Source organism: Athalia rosae, chromosome 2 (assembly GCF_917208135.1).
Source record: "Athalia rosae chromosome 2, iyAthRosa1.1, whole genome shotgun sequence".
NCBI classification, from domain to species: Eukaryota; Metazoa; Arthropoda; class Insecta; order Hymenoptera; family Athaliidae; genus Athalia; species Athalia rosae.
In genome coordinates, this window is record NC_064027.1 from 25,910,503 (window position 1) to 25,925,719 (window position 15,217).

At 45.1% G+C, this 15,217-nt stretch overlaps 1 protein-coding gene across 4 annotated transcripts in view; it reads right to left on the minus strand.

Annotated features, from left to right (window-relative positions):
* Nucleotides 1-15,217, minus strand: part of LOC105687808 (zinc finger homeobox protein 3) — a 178,073-nt gene that overhangs the window by 128,021 nt on the left and 34,835 nt on the right. For all 4 annotated transcript variants that reach the window (XM_020853417.2, XM_048651183.1, XM_020853414.2 and 1 more), the window contains one exon: nt 3,850-3,933. The gene's annotated coding sequence lies outside the window, so the exon portion shown is untranslated. The remainder of the gene's footprint in view (nt 1-3,849; nt 3,934-15,217) is intronic.

Below are 15,217 nucleotides of genomic sequence, written 5' to 3' on the forward strand. Positions count from 1 at the left end.
TTTTGCTCTACTTTTTTCTTTTTCTTCGGTCTAACGAATTTTATATTTATACAGAGGAGCGGGGCCGCAGTAATGGAAAGTGATACGAGAGAAGAAAAAGAAATTGATCAGAAGAATCTTTAGTCTTTGCGGCAAGTTCGATCAGCTGCTTTCGAAGTTCGTGTGCTTTAAAACGCAACGTGAACGAAACGAAATGCAAAAATGCAAATTAATTCGATAGAACCGATGAAAGGAGAATCAGAATCCAATCTTACTATGCGATAATTCATTGCTTTATCTCAACACGTAAAATAATTTATTCGTCATCATCATCGTCATCGCGATTGCGATGTAAAACACACGAGCGTATACCTACTCGACGTAGGCAATAGAAAATAACACGTACATCCCTGTACATAATAAAATATACAAATGCAGAGCCGTGTGTTGGAATCGAAAGAAGAAGGAAAAAGGAAAATAGTCCGCGGGGGCTGGCGGCCCCTGCAGCCGATTCGTGAAATTTGAAAAAGCTTTTTATCAAAGTGAAGGAGACGACGATGAGAGGAGGGTAGTTCGTAGGTAGGGATACGGGAGTGAATGAAAGCGACGTGCAAAAGTGCGCAAAGTGAAATATAAATATGAAAGTTCGAAGGGGTGTGCGGGGGTGGGTTGGTGCTTCGTACGTACGCGTGTGCTTTCCGCTGGCGTGCATACCTACGTTTCGGGGGGGTGGGGTGGGGTGGGGTGGCGGTGGCGGTGGTGGTTAAATTGGGCCGCTGTTACTTCTGGTGTTGCGAAAAAAAACAGAAAAAAAATAGAATCGGAAGGAGCCGCCGTTGCCGTTAGGAAAAAAAAAAGGCGAAACCGTTAAAAGGACCCTTTGGAACGGTGGAAATATTTTCGGGGTGTCAGCGTCGCGACGCTCAACGTCACGCGTTACATGTGTGTATGTAACGAGAGTATATTATATACTTGTCGTACATGCATATAAGGTTACATACATTGTGTCAGGTTCTCACGTCAGGGACAAAGGAAGGAATTATTATTAAATGAAAATCAGTCGATCGAATCGAACCCCAGAGCCAACGTTCGACGGTACGTGTGTTATATAAATCTTTACGTGTAAACGTACGAGCGGGGACACACGAACGGACCGTGGTTACGTACAAACGAAATACTATGTAAAATAATCGCGGTGGTAGAGAAATCGGAAAATCACGGGTTTAACGTTCTTTAATATTGCAGCAGAGTGTGTGCGGCGGCTTATTTTAATGCTGCTGCCCGTTGGTGCTGCGCTGATGTGGAGACCGATTATCATTAATTTCTGACGAACTAGACCTAATCATTATAATACTCCGACATCGACTGGCTCGAGCGACGCTCTAACACCGACGCGCCAACATTCACCGTAGTTTTTATTATACCTCGACGCGCAGTCGATATATACGCTAGATTTTAATACCGCAACCCCGATTCACCTATATGGACTCTCCGCGACTCGTTAGTTATGTACGTAACCATATTTTTACCCGGACAATTTATATATTCACTCGTTCGTGTGTGTCGTGTATGAATTACCGGACCGTGCGACGACGTAACTTGTCGCGCGAGTTCGCAAGGACTCGAAATTTTCGAAATTTTTCCATTTTTCACCCCGTTCGAAGCAACTAATCGGAAATCGTAGCGCGACGCGGCCTAACGAACTATCCGCATCGATGTTTCTACGGCGTTCTTTTTTATTTTTCAAATTGTCTGTTTTTTTTTATTCTTCCCGACTCGCTTAGGTTACGCACATACCCCCGTCTGCACACCGATGCGTGTAGGTGCGACGACGACGACGACGACGACGACACGTAGGTACGTAGGTATGTACGTATGTATGTACGTACATGTAAGAAGTATGTAACGCACACTTTTACCGCGGGGAAATTCACTCAGTTGCGCGCATGGATGGTAGAAGACTAGGGGATAAAGGAGGTTTCAGGGGGTTTCGCCTATCCCCGAGGGTCTCGAATCAATCGATAGGGAAATATCGGCATACAGGGGTGAGTTAGAAAATAAGACGCTGGTTGCCTGAAAGCGCGCGCGGTGTAACGCGGGGCGTATTTTAGGTATATATATATATATATATATATATATGTGTACGGGGATGCATAAGGGGTGGCATTAGTCGAGGCGACGGCGACGACGACGCTCGACGCTTTGGAAAGGGGATGGAAGAAGGGAAGACCTCGGAGGGAAAAGGTGGAAGAAAACTCTTTGTTCCGCGAACACCCGAAAGCCGACGACGACGACGACGATAACTACGTATACTTATACGCGCGCACACGCGTAGTACGTATGCGTGAAAAAATACGTGGGAGGTTGAAAAAAAAAAAGAAAAAAAAAAAACATAATAAGATGAAAAAAATATTCAACTTCGAATTTTCTTTCTTCACTTTTAGCTTCCGCTGCAGATTTTTATTCATTCTCCTCTACTTGTTCCCAATGTGTATTTTCACGCGAATATTTTCTACTATTTTTTTTTTTTTTCACCCCTCAGGTTGATACAGCGTTAAATAATTTTATGGAAGTTGAAAAACGGTAAGAATAAGATGCAACGAGACAGATTTCTTCGGATATCTTTTCGAATTCTTACCCTCGTGTTGTGCACACGACGCGTTGTATTCCGAATATATTAATGCGTTGAATTTTTGAGGGCGTCAATCTCACCTTTTCGATCTACTAGACCCCCTCATAAATGATTTTCACTCACTCAAAAACTTTTGCTACCCTTATTCGACGAAATTTGTTAAAGTGAAATTTGCATTCCAAAACAATTACATGAGAGAAAAAAGCAGGTACACTCGATCGTCGAATAGCAGATACATGATAATGTCGAACACACCCAGAGAGTGTTGGAAATATTTCTGTTAGAAGAAAAAAAAAAAAAAAGAACGAAAAATAAGCATCCGTGTCTATAAAATATTAAACATAAAATTAACCAAATTCATGTATATTAGGTATCTAGTTAGATGTGTAATATATTCGATCATTTTCTGGGATCACATCGGCTATTATAAGCGTGGTCCTGGCAGGGGGTCTTCTTCCGTGTCGTTTTTTAATCCGATATTTTCTTTTTTTTCCCGTGCTCTCTTTCCCGTTCCATTTTTTTCCCGTCGTTCTTTTCTCTACCTGTTTTTTTTTTTTATTTATTTATTTTTTTCTCTCTACGTTGTCCGCAACGGCGTTCGAGAATCACGCGTAGGTGTCGGAGGGAGCTTTCGGTCGCTGCTGCGGTGCGGCGAGCTCGATCGGAACGCAGACGCGAGAGAGAAGAGGAGGAGGAGGATAAGAAAAGTGGGATGAGGAGGGCGAGGTGATGCATACAACACGTGTGCGCGTACACGAGAGTAACCACACATATGTAGATTACAGAAACGAAAGGGAATAAAGGAGATACGAGAAGAGGAGCGAGCCCGCGGGGAGAGGCGGAGACTTCTTTTACCCATAAATACGGATTTAGCCGCGCGGTTTACGAGCCGAAACGGACCCAACGTCGCCTCCACCTCGTGCCTAAATTATTAAAGTCGTAAACGATCAGAATCCTCTCGTTAAAGGTCGACGGAGGCGACAGAAAAAAGAAATGCATTCATTCATTCGTTCATTTATTTATTTAGTTTTTTCAACGGCCGAGATGTTCGGGGATAGGGTGCTTCACCCCTCTTTACACACGAGCGTATTTTATCGCTCGAGATCGACCTCCCCCCCCCCACCCCCTCTCCCCTCTTTTCCGCTCGCCCCTCCCTATCTCTCGATCTATTACAATAATCGTATGGTGTATATTTTCTGAATTATACATATATGTAAGGTATTCGTCGTTCGACTCACCGAGGATGAAAAAAAACGTCAGACTGGCTCGTCTTCTTCCTTCGTTCTTATCCCGTCCGGTGATTATTACATCGGCGCGATATCCTGTAACACAACGATAAATCGAATTAAAGAGGATCGGTTAACATCGGGTCTGATTGGAGAACGGTTTTCAAGAATGCAGATATCTTTTCATCCTCGCCCGAGGCTTGGAGGAATCGATCGATTATCGATTATCATCTAAATAAATTAATTGGAATTTCCGTGGTACATGTGGGGCATCCCCTCTCCATCCTGAGGGCATAATATTTTTGGTTCACGGATCACGACGCCTCCCCCCCCCCCCCCCCCACTCGTTTCCTCTTCTAATCAAACGAGACCAGAGTTTCGAGCGAAAAAAATTGAGCGCCCGCGGACGCGCGATAAGTTTGTATTTTTCTTGGGGATTTGGGACAATGTGACGAAAACTTTTTCGCCATCGCATCGGTATATGTATTAGGGTGGGTTGAAGGTAAAAATTTTTTTTTTTTTTTATCGTTTCAGCATGGGGGCAGAATTTGTACCTTATAAGAAAAGAAAATTTTTCAAATGTGGTAAAAAATTTTTTACTCGATATTTTGAGGTAGCCCACTCGTTTTCTGAATAAATAATCGATCAAGTGGAGTACTTCCAGCAATAAGAATTGTTTTTTGGTCAAAAATCGTAGGAAATATTTAAAAATTGTCGATCGTGATTGTATACCTAAAAAAGCGTCAGACGACGAAAAATCATTACACCTACGATCTTTAGATTTTATGTATGTTCCGAGTTATCAGCGCCGTGTAGATAAAAAGAAAGTAAATAATCCAAACGCGCTTTCGCTGAGGCCAGGCGAGCTTTTTCTTTCGTTACACGCGGCGCCTCGACTTTCGTCGTCGCTGACAAGTGATTCGGATAACAGGATGCGCGAAAATTTCGAAAAAAGAAATCTCCGAAGATCGCTTGAAATGGCGTAACGGCCGGTGGATCGTTAATATCGATTTCGGTTGTGGCGATATCGAAATGCGTGGGACTTAAAGGTTGCCGCCCGTTTTTGCCGCTGTACAGGTGGTCGTCGTTCGATTGAAAAATTGTCACAACGTTACGAATACGCCGTAAACGTTGAGCGCGCGCGCGCGCTCGCGCGACGGACACGGGCACGGACGACGATATAGCCGCAGTGTAGCCCCGTTTCCTCGTTACAAATTGAATACCGGCGCGATGAAATCGGTTAAACGAAACTCGCGCAAGTTACAAGTGACATACAAATAATACGCTTCAACGTACGACGGAGAGGCGCGTGTGCGCGCGTGAGAAAGTGAGGTCCTAGTTCGTTTTCTTCCGTATTTCCAGGTCGGGGAGTAGCGGCCGCGTTGCATCGAATCGTTGTGGGCAGCGTCCGCGAGAAAGAGAAAAGAGAGAAGAGAAGAGGGTCCGAGGGGAGGGAGGGAGGGAGGGAGGGAGGGTGGCGGTCGGGGGGAAGGAGTCATTTGTTGCTGTTTATTAATTCCTGGCAAGGCGAGGCGCGAGAGACAACCACTTCGGATGTTCGCTTTCGTCGTTTCACCGTCGCCCACGTGCTTTCTCATCTCTCGCTATCCTCGCGCTCTCTTTGTCTCCCCGTCTCTCTCGCTTTTTCTCAGGTGTCCGGTGTACGGGGATAACGCGATATCGCATTTTTTTATCCTCTCGTTCTCATTTATTTGTTTTTTGCTTCCTCGCTACTTGTTTTTTTTTTTCTCTCACCGACTCCGAACCTCGGCTCATCTCTTATATTGTCACGTATTATATGCGTACGGTATCGCGTTCGGATGAACGAGATTCTCCGGAGCGATTGAAAAGAAATAAATTATTCGAAAAAAATTTTTCAACAAAAAAAAAAAGCAACGCAAATTCCACGCGTATCTCTTCCGGTTGGAAACACGAAAGTACGCTACGTCTCTTATTTGTTACAGATAAAATTTAATTCGTTTGATTTTGGTCCTCGATCGCAGCTCAATTCGATCACCTCAGCCGATTCTTCAGTTTTTCGTATATCGTCCCTCCCTCCCTCTCGTCTCTCTCTCTCTCTCTCTCTCTTTGTTCTGCTCGGATACGGATGCTGCTGCCGCTGCCGCTGCGGAGCACATCTAGCGCGTTTAACGGTTATAAAAAATGATTCTCCGCGCGCGGCCCAAAGAGATGTAAATTTATGGAGACCCATGGGGGCCTCGAGCGAGGGACCGAGCGAGCGGGCCTCCTTACCTCCTCGGCTTCGGACGACCGGACGGCCGGTCTGACCGGACGACTACTCGGCGTATCGCGTTCAAACCCGCCGAACTAAAATCCGAATCTCCGATGACGACGACGATGATCCATCCTGATGCCTACGACTACCACGTGAAAGACAAACACGCCCGCCTACCAACGTGTTCGTATCCCAGCTCCTATTGTTATGCTAATAATTAATTAATGTCCCTTAATTAGGCTGCACATCCGAAGGAATGCCGAATGTCTACGCGACGCGATAAATTTATATGTATAAATTTAGTACATAGCCGCGCATCGTGTGAAAGAAAGTACGCTGAGCACATAACGCGTATGTAACGTTGAGAATATGCAAACCACCCACGGAAAATATTCAGCTGCACAAAGTTTAAGTTTTTTATTTTTTTTTTTTTTGTTAATTTCTTTTTTTTTTCAAACAACTTTTACACAAAACTTGTAACCACAATTATTTTCCTTTCGCGCGACTCCGGATCGATCGGAGAAAATGCGTCACGATTGTATAATTGTTTTTTTTTTTTTTTTCTTTCTTTTTTATTCTTTTTTGCTTTTACAGCGATGAAAGTACACGTATTCACGTGTGTACGGAGGTACGTAAGGTACACGTGTAAATTATAACCTCCGCGGGTTATAAGCGATCGCTCGCGGAGTTCGTTGAAAACTAAAAGAATAATATACATGTAACGGGTATTATAAGCAATTAATTAATTAACACGTTCGAAGGTGCGGTATAATATTCTTATACACGCGCTACACGTAGGCGTATCGAATGAACTTTGCCGAAATAGGCATATTATAATTACGTAATCTGCATCGATATTATATACATGTTACATCTACGTATACAATTTCACGTGTGTGTTTTATATAACGCTACTTCGCTCGGACGTGTAGACGTTACATACCAATGATATATACCACCTTCGCGTATTATAGCTGGTATCCCGGAAGATTTTCGATTATCATTTCCAAAAAATAAAGACCGATGTTCTTTATTCATTTATATGTACGCATATATACGTTATTTTCTTTTTTTTTTTTTTTATTTCATTCCATCTGATATCGCCGAGCAATCAACATCGATCAATTATATTATTTTCTATAAGGAATCAAAAATGCCCGCGCAACGACGGCGATACGGCTACGCATCTCTACACATACCATGCGTATAGGTATAATATTTATATACCACAAGTTATATACCATACGCGCGAGCACGTTTATAATAACCGGTAATTAAAACATTATTTACACCGCGTGCTGCTGTTGCAGCTGTTGGAAAATACAATCGTGACGATGATCAGTGAAAAGAATAAAAAAGAAGAGGAATAATAATAATAATAATGATAATAATAATTTATTTAACAAAACACGTACGCTTGATTAATTAGGAATAATTAGCGATACGTATGTGTGTTAGTGCGTATGCGTGTATGGGTCAACATTATATATATATATCTGCAAAGGCTATAAAGTGTACATTGCGTCAGAATTGTACGGTTGTTCGTATGAATATGGGCGCAAAATACACACGTATACCCGTACAACGTGTATTATCTATAATCCATCCGCACCCCCGGGCATTTCGCGTTAATTACAAAAAAGTCGCAATTACAAATGCAAATTGTGGTTGTTATACCTACGTTTAAATATCATCGACGCATATATACCTATACGTATACCCGCGCGAACGCTTAGGATTATTATACCGTAAATTTCTACGTGTGTGTAAATTCATTCTCTCGTTTGTACGGAAAGATATCCGAGAGCTGCAACATCGGGGACTCTCGACTACGACGAGGACCGGCGTGCGCGGGATGAGATTCTTATCATCTTAACTCTCTCCGCGCGCGGCACGAGTCGAAAATAAACCCGGCCATCGCTAACAAGTCGCGAGTTCGCGTACAGAATGAAAAAACAAAGGATGCGGCCGATTATGTAACGACGAACACTTACGCCACAGCCACCGGTGACGAACGTTTCGAATTTATCTGGAAATTTTTGTCAAAGTAATTCGCGCTGAAAATTGATTTATCCAATTGAACTTTTGACCAGATTTTTCTCCAATCATCCTTCGAATTGAGAGGAGGAGGGGACCGAGTGATTTTGCAAAATGTGACCCGCGTATGTAAAGAAAAAAGGAAAAAAAAAAAACAACAAAAACGAAAAACGTTCGAGTTACCTGCTGTCACTTTTTCAAATTCCATGCACGACTCTTGCCGCATTCGACGCACACCGCTCGATCAATCGAATCGAATTCCGGAATTCGATCCGAAGCGAGACTAGACGCCGAACGTACGAGGGGTTGTAATACGCGATCCTCGTCTACGAGGGAGAAGAAATTGCGAAAATAGAATCGGCGCTAGAAAAAGAAAAAACAGCCCGACACTTTCCAAAGAGCAAAGAAAGTAAAATTCACGCTGCGTCGGTCGCGGTTTTTAGATATCATCCCACTTGCCTTTGATTTTTTTCCGTACAATTTTTTTCGATTATATATCCTGCGCACCAACACACCTGCACACACTCTCCCGATATGTATACGTTGACAAAAAATGAAGGGAAAACGAAGAAAACGAAAATTGCACGAAAAAACGAATGTAACTTCGGTCGAATATCGATCGTAAGATTTCACCGCGTCCGTACGTTACCGGTCCGCACAGTATTCGTCCTTGTACTTCGTATTGTCCAAATTCCTTCCAGGTAACGCGTTCACATACGTAAAACGCATCATCAGTACCTATATACAATAAGGAACACACGCGAAGTAACGATACATGGTGTACGACGTCAGGTGAAATTGCGTCCCCCGCGGGACTCGAAACGAGGATAGCTGTTGCTGGGGGGGGGGTGAGGGGGGGAGAAGGGGGGGGGGCGTCGTATCGGGGAGTCCGAGGGGTCGAGGGGGTGTCGGGGGTGTCGGCACTCTCGTCGACGTCAAACGACGTACCCGGCGTGTACGTGCAGCGTCGCGACGACGGACAGTGGAGGGGGCGTCAGCGGGTGCTACGGCACAACTGCTAGAGCTTTCGGATCGGAGGGTTGTTTTCTCGCTCGCCCGGACGCCGGTGCCGGGCTTCTCTCCCACCATAACCGCCTATTTTGCATAGGGCCTGCGCGACGCCTTTCTCTCCTGTACTTTTTCTCGCTTTTTCTTTTCTCTTCTTTTTTCTTTTTTCCATTTTTTTTTTGCCCCGTCTCTCTTTCTCCTTCGCACTTGTACCCGTTGTACGTATATCGTGTACGCGGTACGTAGGTATACATATACGTTACGGTATATGTGCACGTAGAATTCTTCGACGCCTTCCGATAGCTCACACCGAACTTACCTCGCGCGACCGACGCGCTTCGATTTGTCGCCCCTCAAAGGGAACAACAAACGCTACCAGACGATTCACCTTGAACGTCCGTACCTGTGTGGCGTGTGTGTGAAAAAAATTTCGACGGACGGGGATCGACGAGGTACCGGAAAATCTAGAGCGTCGTGCGCTCCGGATTTCCGGGGGTTGGTTTTTCCAAAAACGATTTTCCAATTTTCCGACGTCTCCTCGTATGAAACGGAGCCCGAGGCGAGAGGGGATGTTTTCGGGAGTCGATTTTCCGAAGGACCCCGACCCACCCCGTCCGATGAAAATTTTGCGCCGACACGCAATTGGCTGGTATTTTGCGCCGGTCAATTATCACTGGCGAAATATATATATATATACACACAAGGATATTCCGGGAGGAGGAAGGGGTGGTTAACGCCTACGAGTTTGATAATTACGAAGGGAGGAAAAGCGAGCCCATGGGCTGGTCCTTCAGGAAAACCTTCGGTAGAATTAGCGGAGAGGACCGCGTACACCGGGGGCAGCTCCTCCTCCTCCTCCTCCTCCTCCTCCTCACTCTCCTCTCGGAGAGGGCGGAAGTGAGGGAAGAGAGGAGAGATGTGAAGAGCGAGCGCGACGTCCCGCGGATACGCGGGGGAAACCGGGAGTACGAAGAGGGACGCCCCCCCCCCCCTTCCCCCGTAAAGCGGGGAGGGTCGCTCGTTGGATACCCCGCACTGGTTCGTTTTCGTCGCTTTATAGCGCATGTATAATTAGTCGCGCAGCGAGTCCCGGAGAACCGAATGAACAATAAGGGTGGAGTCAGTCGGCTGCCACGCGCATGATCCCTCTGCACCACAGCATCCGTCCGGATCTTCCCTACGTAGCGTATATCGTGTATACCTGTACAGTATACACGTAATGTATTCATAACGCGCACGGCACCACCCCGGCCGACTCTCCTTCATCCCTCGCATCGTACCGATACATTACAAACGTATTCCCCGCATACGTATAGACCCGTGTACTATTTTTCCGCGTACCTACATGGAATGTACATTTATTGTATAATTAAACAATACGCGTTTCGCATGAGAACCAAATTTTGAGACGCTTCTAATTGGTGAAAAAATTGTGGGATCTAAGAAGAGGAGAGGATGGAGGGGGAATGGGGGGGGGGAATCAGCCCTGTGATTAATCGGATTGAAAATTTGCGAGGGGAAAATATGACGTAAAAATAATGGTGTACACCCGCGGCGTAATTGTATTTGGGAAATTCTAGTCTTCCGATGGCATAGATATAAATTCATGAAAGTACGTACTCGTGTGGGAACGTGTAATAGGGGTAGCCGGTGGATAACAATAGACGCGGAGGTGTACGTAGCTAAATAACGTATATTTATAGGATACATACACGTGTTAATGACCGAACGTCGTTGTCGTCGTCGTCGTCGTCGTCCCTGCGGTTCGACCTAATTGCGGCTGATGACACTCCGTCTTTAGGGGTGTCCGCACATCACCCTCGTCCGTTAGTTCGCCCACCCCCGAGGGTGACCCGACTCCGAAACCCCAAAAACCCTCGAGCGACGCCGCGGCGTGCTGCAGGTTATAGGGTGAAACCGGAAAACTAGTTCTTCGGACTTTCCGACATGTGTCCGACTGTATACGTATATATATACACGGATATAAAGACCGCGCGGCGGTGGTTCGTTCCACCGGGCAAGTGTCCGGAAAAGTATATCCCCGCCTCTGCGAAAATTTATTCATCCCTCTCGTCCCCCTCTCGTCTTCGGACCAGCGAAAAGCCCAAAAACGATAAGGACGAGCGTTTGAAGAAAAGTTTTTTTTCGATATAATTGAAAACAAAAATTCGAATTTCATTCGATTATCCGGGCGTCGAAGTGCACCGCACGACTGTACTCCGCGGTGGTCATTACTACCCGTGAGTCTGATGAAAAATTTTTTTCCACGTGGCTCCGCAGATGCTTTTCTTCGGTTATTCTTTTTCGCGTTTACGTCGCTCCGTATTACACTGCAGATATTCACGGACGCGATAAAGAAGCATTACTCGCAGAGACACACACGTTGTATGCATGTATATAGGTGGTATACGTACATTTCTGTACATCTATCTAATTCCACCGACGCGAGAGGAGAACATCCCGCAGGACCGACTCGATTGCGGGGGCGAGAGCGATATGCGCCGGGTAGAAGTGCGCGAGAAGAAACGAGGAAGAGCTTGCGGCAGCCGATGAGAGCAACCCGCGACTGTACACTGTGCGACTGCAACCACGTGTGAGTTAATTAGACCGAGAGGAGCACACGCGCGCGTACGTCTGTACGGATATGGGGTACACGTATACGCGCACACACACTCGTAGGGGTATGTGCGGCGCCACGTAGGGTGGTTATAAGGAACAACGGGGCGGGAAATGGGGGGGGGCGGGGGGAGGTCAGTCTCGTCGTAATATCTGCTACGTGCCACAGGTCAGGTCGCTTATTAAAAACATCGAGCACACCGCCGGCTAGCTAAGCCTCGACTAACTCTCGCCTGACCATTTCACCCCCTCCCCACTCCTCCACCAGTCACCCCCTGATTCTTGGGGGGTGGATTAACCTTTGCGTAAATCGTGAACCTTTGTAATTATCGAAATACACCGGTGCGAGCGCAGTTCAGAACTTTTCGAATTTCAACGATTCCCGAGCGACCGACGGAGAAGAGAGCGAATTAATGAGAAGATGAAAAAGATGCAGGGGACGTTGTATATGTATGGAAAACTTATAGCGTACGCGTGTCTCGCGCAATATTGAAAAACGTAGCGGACGGCGTAGAGTCGGGGATTCTTCGCAATCGGGGTGAAAATACCTTAGACGATGGTCGGGGAAAGATGGAGGGGCGGGAGGGGGATGGGGCGGGGGCGGGGGGGGGGGAAGCTTAATTAGATCGACTGCACAGGTGCCTGGTACCCAGATACGACGTGGATCGAAGTGCACCATGGCGGGGCGGTTGTCGCGAGGATTTATCATCGCGTCTCCGAATTATATCGTACAATCACATTACCGATGTATACCTGTGTTATGTATATGTATGTATTAAAAAAAATTAAACGCCGATTCGTATAAATCACAGAGTTCGTTACAGTCCTGCAGAATACATCGATACGCCGCATAGATACGGCGTAGCTCCGATTTTTATTTTTCTATTAATTTTTTGTTACCGCGTGAGCAAAAAAATTACGCGTCGGCCGGTTAGGCACGTATGCGTTGAGAAAAGTAGATGTGTTAACGTGCATGTATATTATATATGAGGTTGTAAGGGGTTGTTGGAGAGGGTTGGGGGTAAGGGGGGGAAGGGGGGCGTTTCCGAGGCGTAATCGCGCCTCCATCGGGCACCCTTGCTGTATTACATTAATGATATTGATTTAGAAAAATAACAATTCTTCGCTGCCGGCGAGAAACGAACCTGGCCAAAGCCAAGCCCAAGCTCGAGCTCGAGCTCGAGCCAATCCGAGTCGCGGTGATTGCGAGCTCGCATCGGCCGAGCAAGAAATTAAGCCGGAGCAACGCGATGTGCAACAACAGCGGCGAGCCGCGTAAAAACGTCTCGCCAATGAATTAAACGTGTGTAAGAAAAATAGGTACAGCGACACGTATATCGATATACCGTCTTTGTGACGTCAACTGCGACACGACCGGATGATAATTTCCCATCTATCGTTTTTTTTTTTGATCGCACTTCTGCAAATTCCATTTGCTACAGAAAAAACGATATTCGAATGATTCAAAAAAATTCAAAGTGAAAAATAGAAGAGTTACAGATTTTCGTCTCGAATCGACGATTGCACGCGTTATGGATTCCGGCATGTACAATTGTCGGATGATCGTACAAGATAAAGCCACACCGGCACCCTTGTGCACCGGCGCCCTTCTTCATTTGCACACTAATGTCTCCCTTTCCTCTCCCCGACCTCCGCATCTTTCGTTTCTTGGCGTAAAGAAAAAAAAAATGTATATGTATATATATATATACTTCTACCTCCCCATCCCCCGTCCCTTAAGATACGCGCGTAATTCTGGAGCTCGTGGATAGATTTATCATTTCATTTTCTGCTCTCTCTCTCTCTCTCTCGTTCTTTCTCTTGCCCTTGTATATACGTACATAGATACGTACATAGACATATATGTATATATAATACGTATAAACGTACATAGGTATAGTCGGAAAACGGCGAGGGCTTTCTGTTCGATTACCCGTCTCTTTCATCCCCTATCCGAATCGACCTCCGTTCGTTCGTTCGTTCGTTTCGTACGTTTCGTTCGTTTCGTTCATTCGACGCGAACGCTAATGACCGTAATTTCCAACTGAATATTTTTGTGTATATTTACCGATCGTAACAAACATCGTAAGTATAGCGGTAGGGCGCGTTCCGTGTACGTGTTAATATTTAAGCGCGTAACGCCCGCGTACTCCGAGGATTCTAATATTTTGAGAAGCCGTGAGCGGCACCCCTGCGCGGCAACGACGACGGGCCGATAAATTTATTCCCAACTTGGCGAAAAAAATCGGCACCCCCCCCTGGTCGGACAGGTTCAACGGATAAGTTGTCCCGCGAACGGGGGACCTGCACCTGCGGTTCGGAGTATATCAAAAACGAAAGAGAGAGAGGGGAAAAAAAAACGAAGTTATGCCGTTAGTTGACAAACATCGAAATTATCTCCACGGTACGTACCTCGTGGTCTTTGAATAAACGTGGTGCCTATAGGGAATAATTAATATTTTCACGTTATTCGTAGATGTACGAGAGAAGTGATACAGTGTACACGTACATACGTAGAGACACGGACGAGCAGAATTATGATCGATCGATACGGAACCAATCAATTATTGAACGATGTATATATATATATATATATATATAGACACGTAATATATACATATAATATGTACGTATCTATACTTTGTACGACAGCTGCTACCGTACCGCGTTAAGCTCTAATAATAATTCCTCCCTTCCCCCACGACGTGGAAACAAAAAGCGATGGAAAAAAAAGGGAGGAAAAAAAAATATAGAATACATTATACATAGATAAATTGTCTTGGGGAAAAAAAAACTTACGCTAATTTACAACCGTCTTATATGTGATTACAAAATATCGATTGACTGTTTTTTTCTCACAGTCGATATTGCAAATATAAATCACGTAACCTCCTCTGTACGTAGAAGATAAAATGAATATCATTCCACGTACACGTATACAAGCATATTTGCGTATGTGAAAGATGAGACTGTATTAATTAGTGAGTAATTAGTGTCTGCATTTGTGGCATCGACGCGCACGTATACGAGTTAAATATAATTGCATGCATCGGCAATTAATGTATCTCAGGTGTCATTTTATAGTTGCAAGTATTAATTGTCCTTCGATTATTTCCTTTGTATCTGTTTTTTTTTTCTCTCCACGCTTTACGTATCATTCCATCATTTTTGCTTCTCGTCGCTAGATACGAAGCCTACAAATGCGATCGGCAATCGCAGAACGGCGAATCTATTTGTTAATTGCACTCTTCGTACGTGAAATGAGAAAAGTAATAATCGGTGAAAAAAAAAGTTATAGGTGTGTCACTTATTTCGCATTTTACAACCGCAATTAAATCAGCAACTGTTCAAATTATTGTAGATAAACTTCGTTAGACAGGCGTGTAGGTATACGTGCTCAATGCATATAGGTATACCTACGATACCCAGTGGCGCGACGATAGTTTCTTCAAATATCGCGTATACACATAAACGTACATATAA